Here is a 13,484-nt window from a genome sequence, read left to right as displayed (position 1 = left end):
TTGAACATAAAGCATATTGGGCTATTAAAGAGCTCAATTATGACTTCAAACTTGCCGGTGAGAAGAGGTTGTTTGACATTAGCTCACTTGATGAATGGAGAACCCAAGCATATGAGAATGCCAAGCTATTCAAAGAAAAAGTCAAACGCTGGCATGATAAAAGGATACAAAAGCATGAGTTTAACGTAGGTGATTATGTGTTATTATTCAATTCTCGTTTAAGATTTTTTGCAGGAAAACTTCTCTCTAAATGGGAAGGTCCCTACGTTATCGAGGAGGTCTATCGTTCTGGTGCCATAAAAATCAACAACTTTGAAGGCACAAATCCGAGGGTGGTGAACGGTCAAAGAATTAAACATTATATTTCAAGTAATCCTATCAATGTTGAAACTAATATTATTGAAACCGTAACCCCGGAGGAATACATAAGGGACACTTTCCAGAACGTTCCAGACTCTGAAAAGGAATAGGTATGTGGTACGGTAAGTAAACCGACTCCAAAACAACTCCAATGGCAATTTTTACCAGTTTTGGAATATTTAAGAATTTTAGGAAGAAAGAAGTAGTCCGAAAGGGACACGAGGCCCCCACGAGAGTGGAGGGTGCGCCCACCCTTACTGGGCGCGCCCCCCTGTCTCGTGGACACCTAGTGTGCCTCCCGGACTCTGTTTTCTTGCACGTTACGTATTTTGGTCGGTAAAAATTCATTATATATACTCCCGAAGGTTTTGACCACCGTATCATTCAAATATCCTCTGTTTTCGTTTCGAGCTGTTTCTGTTGCAGATCAAGAGCACCATGATGTCACCCTCCTCGAACAATGAAGACAAGGATGGTTGGCTATTGAAGATAGAGCTGAAAAGATAAGAACCAGAAGAGATCAACAAGGATGAAGGGATCAAGAAGGCCATGGAGGTTCAAGCTCCGGTGGTGAAAGAAGAAGACATCCCTCAACCTTTACCTAACCTCTTTACTCCAATAGAGATTGAAGCTTTCAAGATGATTGAGTTAGCTCGCATACAGAACAAGTATCTCACATAGGAGAATATTTTGTTGAAGGATCATATCGCCGGACTCAAAGGCATTATCCGCCAGTTGGAGGCACTTTTACGCTCAATGTGCGATTATCCACCGTCATCATCACCACCTCCATCACCTCCAAGGACATAATTTGGGTATGGGCACTCCCCTTGACAACTGCCAAGCTTGGGGGAGGTGCCCCGATATCGTATCACCATCACACTCCTATCTTTACCGTTTTATTTAGTTCGGTCCTTTTAAGTAGTATCTTGATCTAGTAGATTGAAGTTTTGATATCAAGTAGTTTTGAGTTTTGCTTTGTGATCTCTTTTTGTAATCGAGTCCGTGAGTTATCTATAATAAAAATTAGTGTTGAGTCAAGGGCTTTGCTATGTTGCTATGATCTTGAGAAAGTAGAAAGAATAAAGAGTTCATATTGATCTTATGGCTAGTGATGACTTCACATATAGAAAGTATGAGGCATAAAAGTTGTTGAGAGTTGATAAACGTAGTTTTGGTCATCGTTGCAATTAATAGGAAGTGATAAGGAAAGACAGGTTCACATATAAATATATTATCTTGGACACCTTTTATGATTGGGAGCACTCATTAAGTATGACATGCTAAAAGAGTTGACGTTGGACAAGGAAGACAACGTAATGGTTTATGTTTTCTCACATCTCAGTTAAAGTACATTGTCATTGACCTTCCAAACATGTTGAGCTTGCCTTTCCCCCTCATGCTAGCGAAATTCCTTGCACCAAGTAGAGATACTACTTGTGCTTCCAATATCCTTAAACCCAGTTTTGCCATGAGAGTCCACCATACCTACCTATGGATTGAGTAAGATCCTTCAAGTAAGTTGTCGTGTTGCAGGCAATAAAAATTGCTATCTAAATATGTATGAATTATTAGTGCAGAGAAAATAAGCTTTGTACGATCTTGTTATGGAAGTAATAAAAGCGACAGACTGCATAATAAAGGTCCACATACAAGGGGCAATATAAAGTGACGTTCTTTTGCATTAAGATTTTGTGCATCCAACCCTAAACGCACATGACAACCTCTGCTTCCCTCTGCGAAGGGCCTATCTTTTACTTTATGTTTTTAGTTTATGCTTGAGTCAAGGTGATCCTCACCTTTCCCTTTTTCATTTATCCTTTGGCAAGCTCCTCGTGTTTGAAAGATCATGATATATATATCCAATTGGATGTAAGTTAGCATGGGCTATTATTGTTGACATCACCTAAAGGTGAATACGTTGGGAGGCAACACAATAAGCCCCTATCTTTCTTAGTGTCCGGCTGAAACTCCATAACCACAAGTATTGCATGAGTGTTAGCAATTATAGAAGACTACAAGATAGTTGAGTATGTGGACTTGCTGAAAAGCTCTATTGTTGACTCTTTCTGATGTTATGATAAATTGCAATTGCTTCAATGACTGAGATTATAGTTTGTTAGTTCTCAATGAAGTTTTTGAACCATACTTGACATTGTGAATTGATTGTTACTTGAGCATAAGAAATCATATGATAAAATCTATATGTTGTTGTTATAAGAATGATCATGATGCCCTCATGTCCGTATTTTATTTTTATCGACACCTCTATCTCTAAACATGTGGACATATTTTTCGATATCGGCTTCCGCTTGAGGACAAGCGAGGTCTAAGCTTGGGGGAGTTGACACATCCATTTTGCATCATGCTTTTATATCAATATTTATTGCATTATGGGTTGTTATTACACATTATATCTCAATACTTATGGCTATTCTCTCTTATTTTACAAGGTTTACCATGAAGAGGGGGAATGCCGGCAGCTGGAATTCTGGCTGGAAAAGGAGCAAACATTGGAAACCTATTCTGCACTGCTCCAAAAATCCTGAAACTCCACGAAACCTATTTTTGGAATTAATAAGAATTATTGAGTGGAAGAAATACATTAGGGGGCCCTGAGGGAGTCCTGGATTAGGGGGTGTCCGGATGGCCAGACTATAACCTTTGGCCGGACTCCCGGACTATGAAGATACAAGATTGAAGACTTCGTCCCGTGTCCGGATGGGACTTTCCTTGGCGTGGAAGGCAAGCTTGGCGATACGATATGAAGATCTCCTCCCATTGTAACCGACTCTGTGTAACCCTAGCCTTCTCCGGTGTCTATATAAACCGGAGAGTTTTAGTCCATAGGACGAACAACAATCATACCATAGGCTAGCTTCTAGGGTTTAGCCTCTTTGATCTCGTGGTAGATCAACTCTTGTACTACCCATATCATCAATATTAACCAAGCAGGAGTAGGGTTTTACCTCCACCGAGAGGGCCCGAACCTGGGTAAAAACATCGTGTCCCTTGTCTCCTGTTACCATCCGCCTAGACGCACAGTTCGGGACCCCCTACCCGAGATCCGCCGGTTTTGACACCGACATTGGTGCTTTCATTGAGAGTTCCTCTATGTCGTCACCTTTAGGCCTGATGGCTTCTTCGATCGTCAACCATGACACGGTCCAGGGTGAGACTTTTCTCCCCGGACAAATCTTCGTATTCGGCGGCTTCGCACTGCGGGCCAATTCGCTTGGCCATCTGGAGCAGATCGAAAGCTACGCCCCTGGCCATCAGGTCAGGTTTGGAAGCTTAAACTACACGGCCGACATCCGCGGGGACTTGATCTTCGACGGATTCGAGCCACGGCCGAGTGCGCCGCACTGTCACGATGGGCATGATCTAGCTCTGCTGTCGGACAGCGCCCAGAGCGCCGCTCAGGTGTCCGCTCCGACCATTAGCTCGGAGCCGATTGCGCTAGTCGGGCACGGACGGTTGGACGCCGTCCCAGGAGCCGCAATATCTACGGCGATAGAGCCGAATACCAGCCTAGTCCTTTGCAAGGCCTATGACTCCAAAGTGCCGGACTCCGTTCCGGACTCCGAATCTTCCGCACCCCTTCCGATCGAACCCGATTGGGCTCCGATCATGGAGTTCACCGCCGCGGACGTCTTTCAGCACTCGCCCTTTGGCGATATCCTGAATTCACTAAAGTCTCTCTCTTTGTCAGGAGAGCCTTGGCCGGACTATGGTCAGCAGGGTTGGGATGCAGACGACGAAGAAATTCGAAACCCACCCACCACCCACTTTGTAGCCATTGTCGACGATCTAACCGACATGCTCGACTTCGACTCCGAAGACATCGACGGTATGGACGCCGATGAAGGAGACGATCAAGAACCAGCACCTATAGGGCACTGGAAGGCCACCTCGTCATATGACATATACATGGTGGACACCCCCAAAGCAGGGGATGGCGATGAAAAAACGGAGGACGACCCCTCCAAGAAGCAACCCAAGCGCCGACGTCAACGGCGCCGCTCTAAATCCCGCCAAAGCAAAAACGGCGAGTCCGGCATCGGAGACGTCAACACCCCGGACAGTGCCGAAGACAACCCCCTCCAGCAGGATTCAGCGCAGGAGGACGAAGGAGCCATCCCTCATGAGAGAGCGGCAGACAGGGAGGTCGAGGACGACAATTATATGCCTCCCTCCGAAGATGAGGCAAGCCTCGACGACGACGAATTCGTCGTGCCAGAGGATCCCGTCGAACAAGAGCGTTTCAAACGCAGGCTTATGGCCACGGCGAGCAGCCTCAAGAAAAAACAGCAGCAGCTTAGAGCCGACCAAGATTTGCTAGCCGACAGATGGACTGAAGTCCTGGCGGCCGAAGAGTATAAACTCGAACGCCCCTCCAAGAGTTACCCAAAGCGCAGGCTGCTACCCCAACTAGAGGAGGAAGCAACTAAACCTACATCACCAGCATACGATGCGCCCGATCGGCCACCCCGTGGCTGCGATAGAGAGGCCTTTCGGCCCTCAACCCAAGCCGCACCCCGGCGCCGCTCCAAGAATGCCAGAGCACGGGGAAACGCAACAGACCTGTGAGACATATTGGAGGATAAGGCAAGGCAAACAAGATTGATCTACGGATCGCGCGGGCGCCCTACGTCACGTGACGATAACTGTCACGCTGGATATGATAAATACGGCCAGGCCGAATACAACAGACAAAGCTCATTTGAGCTACGTCGCGATATAGCCCAGTACAGGGGCGCCGCACACCCACTATGCTTCACAGACGAAGTAATGGATCATCAAATCCCAAAGGGTTTTAAACCCATAAACATCAAATCATACGATGGCACAACAGATCCCGCGTTATGGATCGAGGATTATCTCCTTCATATCCACATGGCCCGTGGTGATGATCTACACGCCATCAAATACCTCCCGCTAAAGCTTAAATGACCAGCTCGACATTGGCTTAACAGCTTGCCAGCAGAGTCAATTAGTTGCTGGGAAGACCTGGAATCCGCATTCCTCGACAACTTCCAGGGCACTTATGTGCGACCACCAGACGCCGATGACCTAAGCCACATAATCCAGCAGCCAGAGGAATCGGCCAGACAATTCTGGACACGGTTCCTAACCAAGAAAAATCAAATAGTCGACTGTCCGGATGCCGAGGCCCTTGCAGCCTTCAGGCATCCGAGATGAATGGCTTGCCCGGCACCTAGGATAGGAAAAGCCGAAATCTATGGCAGCCCTCACGACACTCATGACCCGCTTTTGCGCGGGAGAAGACAGCTGGCTAGCTCGTAGCAATAACATAACCAAGAGCCCTGGCAATTCGGATACCAAGGATAACAATGGCAGGTCACGTTGCAACAAGCACAAGCGCCGCATTAACGGCGACAATACTGAGGATACGGCAGTTAATGTCGGATTCAGAGGCTCTAAACCCGGTCAGCGGAAGAAGCCATTCAAAAGAAACCCTCCGGGCCCATCTAGTTTAGACCGGATACTCGATCGCTCGTGCCAGATACACGGCACCCCCGAACAACCAGCCAACCACACCAACAGGGATTGTTGGGTGTTCAAGCAGGCAGGTAAGTTAAGTGCCGAAGCCAGAGACAAGGGGCTGCATAGCGATGACGAGGAGGAGCCCCGACCGCCGAACAACAGAGGACAGAAGGGCTTCCCCCCGCAAGTGCGGACGGTGAACATGATATACACAACCCACATCCCCAAAAGGGAGCGGAAGCGTGCTCTCAAGGACGTCTATGCATTGGAGCCAGTCGCCCAAAAGTTCAACCCATGGTCCTCCTACCCGATCACTTTTGATCGAAGGGACCAACCCACTAGCATCCGTCACGGCGGATTCGCCGCACTGGTCCTAGACCCAATCATTGACGGATTTCACCTCACTAGAGTCCTCATGGACGGCAGCAGCAGCCTGAACCTACTTTATCAGGATACAGTGCGAAAAATGGGTATAGAGCCGTCAAGGATTAAACCCACAAAGACAACCTTTAAAGGCGTCATACCAGGTGTAGAAGCCAGCTGTACAGGCTCGGTTACACTCGAAGTGGTCTTTGGATCCCCGGATAATTTCTGAAGCGAAGAGTTAATCTTCGACATAGTCCCATTCCGCAGTGGCTATCACGCCCTGCTCGGACGAACCGCATTTGCAAAATTCAATGCGGTGCAGCACTACGCATATCTCAAGCTCAAGATGCCAGGTCCTCGCGGAGTCATTACGGTAAATGGAAACACTGAACGCTCTCTCCGAACGGAGGAGCACACAGCGGCCCTGGCGGCGGAAGTACAGAGCAGCCTCTCAAGGCAACTCTCCAATCCGGGTGTTAAACGTCCGGACAACGTCAAACGCGCCCGAAGCAACCTACAACAAAGCCGGCTGGCACGTTCCAAGCAAGCATAGCAGTGCGGCCCCAACCCCAGCCATCGCCAGATGGTGATATCGGTACCACGCGTACATAATTATGCTTCGAAAATACCATGGGCATAAGGGGAGGGGCACAACTACGGCACGCCCAAAATGTGGCTCAACCGCACTTAGGGGCTCCCTATTCTGCTGTTTACTTTTTTTTTCTTTTTTATATACTTTCAGGACCCAACTATTCGGAAGGCCTGTCCGGCAATACACTCGCCGAGCACACGATGCAACAACCAGGGAGAGAACAAGCCACGTCAAAATGTCTAGGTGGTCTCTATAACGAGCTAAATACATGTTTTACTTAAATTCACGCAGCTTGCCCCTGGAGGGGGACATGTCAAATAATCCCATCCCTTGCTTATCGCACTATTTGTATCGTTATGCTTTCATAGAAACCCCTTTTAATAAACAATACATAGCTCTTATCTATTATTGTATTCATCTATTTTATACAAATATGTTCAGTCATGACATTATGCAACCGTACACTTTGGTACGGCCAATACACCAGGGGCTTAAGCACCCCATAACATGGTGTGAGAAGACCGAACACTCTCATGAGTGCGGCACCCCGAACTTATAGCACTATATGCATCGGCTCCGAATCATGTCTTGGGTCAATAGTTGGGTTTGCCCGGCTCCCATGTTTTGGTACCTTACGTTCCGCAATGTTGGCTAAGGTAGCGCTGGGAGAACTACTGCGATTGTGCCCCAGTTGAGCCAGGTTAACACCTCAGTAGAGAAAGCTAAAACTGACGGTCATGATAGTGCGAGAGACCGGTCGCTGTTCACGAGGTTTTTCGAGTCCCTAAAGACTTATGCCGCTTAGAGCGAGGAGCCGGATTTATCTGGCCTAGGCATGGATAGCGCCCCGAACTCGGTCTTCCAAATACTAGGGGCTTCACCAAAATTTAAAATTATAGAATTCTATGGCTAAGTGAGAGTGATAAAGCATTATAAGTCCGATGGCCTTGTTCGTTGTGCCAAGCGCCTCCCTAGATGGACCAAAAAAATGGGAACAAGAGCGCTGAGGTTTATCCCGAACACCCTAGCACTCGTGGCATGGGGGTAGAAGCCGACAACTTGCATCTCTCAGATTTAATAAACGGCCGCACAGAAGGTAATATTTTAAATTAACAAGCGTTGCTTAGCGCATATGAACAAAGTTTTCAGCGCACAGGATAACAAATGCGAGTCTACTCAAAAATTACATATTTGGAGCATTCACCCGCTATAAGGAGGGCACCCTTCAGGACGCCCTTATAATACATCTCGGGCGTGCGATCCTCCTTGCCCGGCGGTGGCGTGCCCGTCAATAGCTTCTCAGCGTCTAGCTTGCCCCAGTGCACTTTAGCATGGGCGAGGGCCCGACGGGCACCTTCAACACAAACGGAGCGCTTGATGACTTCAATCCACGGACAAGCATCCACCAGCCGCCACACCAGACCGAAGTGACTCCCAGGCATGGCTTCTCTAGGCCACATCCGAACTATGAGGCCCTTCATGGCCTGTTCGGCCACCTTGTGGAGCTCGACCAGCTGCTTCAGCTGGTCGCTCATGGGCACCGGCTGTCCGGCCTCAGCATATTGAGACCAGAACACCTTTTCCGTCGAGCTCCCCTCCTCGGCTCGATAGAATGCGGCAGCATCAGACACACTACGGGGCAGATCGGCGAACGCTCCTGGAGAGCTCCAGATTCGGGTAAGTAACAGATAATTCACTTTTACATGCTTGCTTTGCATAAAGAATGCCTTACCCGCCGCTATTTTCTTTATCGCCTCGATCTCCTGGAGGGCCTTCTGGGCTTCGGCCTTAGCGGTTTTGGCACTCTCAAGAGCCAAGGCAAGCTCGGACTCTCGAGTCTTCGAGTCACGCTCCAAACTCTCGTGTTTTTCCACGAGAGCCTGGAGCTCTTGCCGCACCTCCGCCACCCGCGCCTCCTGCTTCTCTCGCTCGGTGCGCTCCAAGGCCGCACTATTCTCAGACTTGGACACCGCCTCCTTTAGGGCCGCCACCTCGGTCATGGCCCCTGCAACATTAACGTTGGTCCTGTCATTATTTGCAACCAGGTATTTCTATATACATTTACATACGGTATTACATACCGTCCTTGTCCTCGAGCTGCTTCTTGGCATGGCCGAGCTCGTTCTCGGACCGCTCGAGGATCTCCTTCAATGCATAGACCTCCGTAGTCAGTGCGGCAGAGGTCAGCAGCGCAGCCTGCATTCCCATATTGACATATTTCTGTTAGACTCCTGCGTATATCTTTTTAGATCCTCAGCTCGGCTTTTCTTTCCGAACGCCAAACTGAGCATCAGGGGCTACTGTCTATGTGGTAACATTTTTATATGTTTTGAATACATACCTCAAAGCTTGTTAACAGGCTTGTACAGGCTTCTGTCAGCCCGCTCTTGGCGGACTGAATCTTCTGAATCACCGCACTCATAACAGTGCGGTGTTCCTCGTCAATGGAGGCGCCGTTAAGCGCCTCTAGAAAATCGTCCGATACCTCCAGTTGGACGGAGGCCGCCGGCGTCATAGGCGTGCCCTTCTTGTGAAGGCGCCGCCTACCGGTTTCTAGAACCGTTGATGGTTCCGGAGCAGTGTCCGGCCCAGGGCCAGACTTAGATCCCTCTGGGGCTTTACCCCCTTTGGGCCTGGAGTCTGGGAGGTCGCCTTGCGGCGCCTCCAGGACCACCTCCTCCTAGTTTAGTCCCTTTTGGGACTCCACCTCGGCGTCGTCCGCAGGGAGCGGGGAGGAAGCCGTCGGAAGTGAAGCACTATTCACATCCGACGAATCCAGGGAGCCGCTTGACGAATCGCCGAGCTGAGCCTTGGGCGGACTGCATGATTGAATTCGGCGTCAGAAAATACCGAATAATAGAAGAGCGCCATAAGTTATTCCGGTATCCAGACACTTACGATTTTGCCAGGGGCTTGACCCTGGATGGCCATTCCTCCCCGCCGTCTTCGGCATCGGAGGCGTAGTCCGGTAGAAGGGTCTTCCCCTTCTTGGACCCTCTGGCCTCCCCAGTTGGAGCGGCCTTCCTTTTCTTTCCTCCCCCCGCTGGAGGGGGAGAGGCTTCTTCTTCTTCCTCCTCCTCGTCTTCAGAGGCGGAGGGTGCTTCGGGGTTGTCAGGTGATGAATCTGACACCACCAGGCGCCGGGAGCTCTTTCGAGTCCCCGCGGCCTTCTTCTTGGCCTTCTTCTCCGGCACCATATGGGGTGCCGGAACCAGCAGCCCCGTCAATCGGGCGTCCGCTGGGTCTTCTGGTAAGGGAGCCGGACAGCTAACCTGCCCGGACTTCTTCAGCCAGTCCTGTCAAAGGTAAGGGAGTTTTAGATCCCGCATAGAGTCAGACTATGAAAAACAAGAGTCCCGTAAAGGGTAGAAAAACTTACCTCGCTAGATTGACGCCGCGAGCTGAATCCGCGATCTTCGGTAGCAGATGCGGGGGCCTTGGCGCCCTTAAACAGCACCTTCCAGGCATCTTCGTACGTAGTGTCTAAGAGCCTGCTCAAGGTTTGGTGCTGTGCCGGATCAAACTCCCACAATTTGAAGGCCCGTTGTTGGCATGGGAGGATCCAGCAGATAAGCATGACCTGGACTACGTTGACAAGCTTGAGATTCTTGTTCACCAGCTTTTGGACGCAGGTTTGAAGTCCGGTCAGCTCTTTCAAATCCCCCCACGTTAGGCCCATCTCTTTCCAGGAAGTGAGCCGTGTGGGAAAGCCAGATCGGAATTCGGGGGCCGTCGCCCATTTGGGGTTGTGCGGCTCGGTGATGTAGAACCACCCCGATTGCCACCCTTTTATTGTCTCCACAAAGGAGCCCTCGAGCCATAGAACATTGGCCATCCGGCCCACCATGGCACCTCTGCACTCCGCTTGGTGGCCGCCCACTACCTTCGGCTTGACATTAAAAGTCTTCAGCCATAAGCCGAAGTAGGGCTGGATGCAGAGGAAGGCCTCACACACGATGATGAACGCCGAGATGTTGAGGATGAAGTTCGGGGCCAGATCGTGGAAGTCCAGGCCATAGTAGAACATGAGCCCCCGGACGAATGGGTGAAGAGGAAAGCCCAGTCCGCGGAGGAAATGGGGGAGAAAAACAACCCTCTCATGGGGCCTAGGGGTGGGGATGAGTTGCCCCTCATCTGGAAGCCGGTGCGCGATGTCGTCAGACAAGTATCCGGCCTTCCTCAACTTTTTGATTTGCCCCTCCGTGACGGAGGAGGCCGTCCATCTACCTCCCACTCCGGACATGATTGGAGAAGGTTGAGGTGGGAAGTGCGGACTTGGGCGTTGGAGCTCGAGTGCGCGGGGATGGATAAGCAAAGGAGGAAGAAGGCGTAAATGGAAAGGGTAGATCCTTATCCCCTTATATGGGCGGCCGAAACTACAAGCCCCCACCAGCCTAATAAAACTCGCTTATCTCCCAAGTGCCGCGGTTAATGGCGCGGATGGGTTACCCACGCCCGTATTGATGAGAATCCCAGAATAAGGGGACACGATCTCTGCTTTGACAAGACGTGCCAAGGAAACTGCCTCGCTAAAACGCGCTGAGGTGGAACAGTAAAATGATTCAAATAAAGGCTTGGCCGTGGCGTGATGTCACGCTGCGGAATACGTCAGCAGATTAGATTTGTGCAGATATTATTCTCTCTATGGTGGTATGTGGAACTTATTTTGCAGAGCCGGACACAATCCTTGTGTTCAACATCTTCTATGAAGTATTCGGAGGAGGAACCCGCCTTGCAATGTCGAAGACAATTTGCGCGCCAGACTCGTCGTCATTGAAGCCTGGTTTAGGGGCTACTGAGGGAGTCCTGGATTAGGGGGTGTCCGGATGGCCGGACTATAACCTTTGGCCGGACTCCCGGACTATGAAGATACAAGATTGAAGACTTCGTCCCGTGTCCGGATGGGACTTTCCTTGGCGTGGAAGGCAAGCTTGGCGATACGATATGAAGATCTCCTCCCATTGTAACCGACTCTGTGTAACCCTAGCCCTCTCCGATGTCTATATAAACCGGAGAGTTTTAGTCCGTAGGACGAACAACAATCATACCATAGGCTAGCTTCTAGGGTTTAGCCTCTCTGATCTTGTGGTAGATCAACTCTTTTACTACCCATATCATCAATATTAATCAAGCAGGAGTAGGGTTTTACCTCCACCAAGAGGGCCCGAACCTGGGTAAAAACATCGTGTCCCTTGTCTCCTGTTACCATCCGCCTAGACGCACAGTTCGGGACCCCCTACCCGAGATCCGCTGGTTTTGACACCGACAGGCCCACACCCTGTCCAGGAGGGTGGGGGCGCGCCCACCCCTACTGGGCGCGCCCCCTGTCTCCTAGCCCCCTGGTTGCCCCTCAGTGTCCATCTTCTGCTACATGAGGGCTTTTACCCTGGAAAAAATCGTGGGCAAGCTTACGAGATGAAACTCCACCGCCACGAGGTGGAACCTTGGCGGAACCAATCTAGGGCTCTGGCGGAGCTGTTCTGCCGGGGACACTTCCCTCCGGGAGGGGGAAATCATCACCAACGTCATCACCAATGATCCTCTCATCGGGAGGGGGTCAATCTCGATCAACATCTTCACCAACACCATCTCCTCTCAAAACCCTAGTTCATCTCTTGTATCCAATCTTGTATCAAAACCACAAATTGGTACCTGTGGGTTGCTAGTAGTGTTGATTACTCCTTGTAGTTGATGCTAATTGGTTTACTTGGTGGAAGATCATATGTTCAGATCCTTAATGCATATTATTACTCCTCTGATTATGAACATGAATATGCTTTGTGAGTAGTTACGTTCGTTCCTGAGGACATGGGTGAAGTCTTGCTATTAGTAGTCATGTGAATTTGGTATTCGTTCGATATTTTGATGAGATGTATGTTGTCTTTTCCTCTAGTGGTGTTATGTGAACGTTGACTACATGACACTTCACCATTATTTGGGCCTAGAGGAAGGCATTGGGAAGTAATAAGTAGATGATGGGTTGCTAGAGTGACAGAAGCTTAAACCCTAGTTTATGCGTTGCTTTGGTAGGGGCTGATTTGGATCCATATGTCTAATGTTGTGGTTAGTTTACCTTAATACTTCTTTTGCAGTTGCGGATGCTTGGTTAATCATAAGTGGGATGCTTGTCCAAGTAAGGGCAGTGCCCAAGCACCGGTCCACCCACATATCAAATTATCAAAGTACCGAACACGAATCATATGAATGTGATGAAAACTAGCTTGACGATAATTCCCATGTGTCCTCGGTCGGGAGCTCCTTTCTCATTATTAGAAATTGTCCAGGCCTATCCTTTGCTACATAAAGGATTGGGACACCTTGCTGCACTTTATTTACTTTATTTACTTGCTACTCGTTACAATTTATCTTATCACAAAACTATCTATCACCTACAATTTTAGTGCTTGCAGAGAAAACCTTACTGAAAACCGCTTATCATTTCCTTCTGCTCCTAGTTGGGTTCAACACTCTTACTTATCGAAAGGACTACAATAGATCCCCTACACTTGTGGGTCATCATAGGGTGTTGCAATATGTTCATGGTTTGCTTATTGTAAGTGTTGCGGGGGATGGCAGCAGCCTAAACGTGATTAAGTGGGTCATGGCGTATGGGAGTAAAGAGGACTTGATACTTAATGCTATGGTTGGGTTTCACGAC

This window comes from Triticum aestivum, chromosome 7B (genome assembly GCF_018294505.1).
Source record: "Triticum aestivum cultivar Chinese Spring chromosome 7B, IWGSC CS RefSeq v2.1, whole genome shotgun sequence".
In the NCBI taxonomy this organism is placed as follows: Eukaryota; Viridiplantae; Streptophyta; class Magnoliopsida; order Poales; family Poaceae; genus Triticum; species Triticum aestivum.
The sequence above is the reverse complement of the archived record's forward strand: the minus strand, read 5'-3'. Positions refer to the sequence as shown.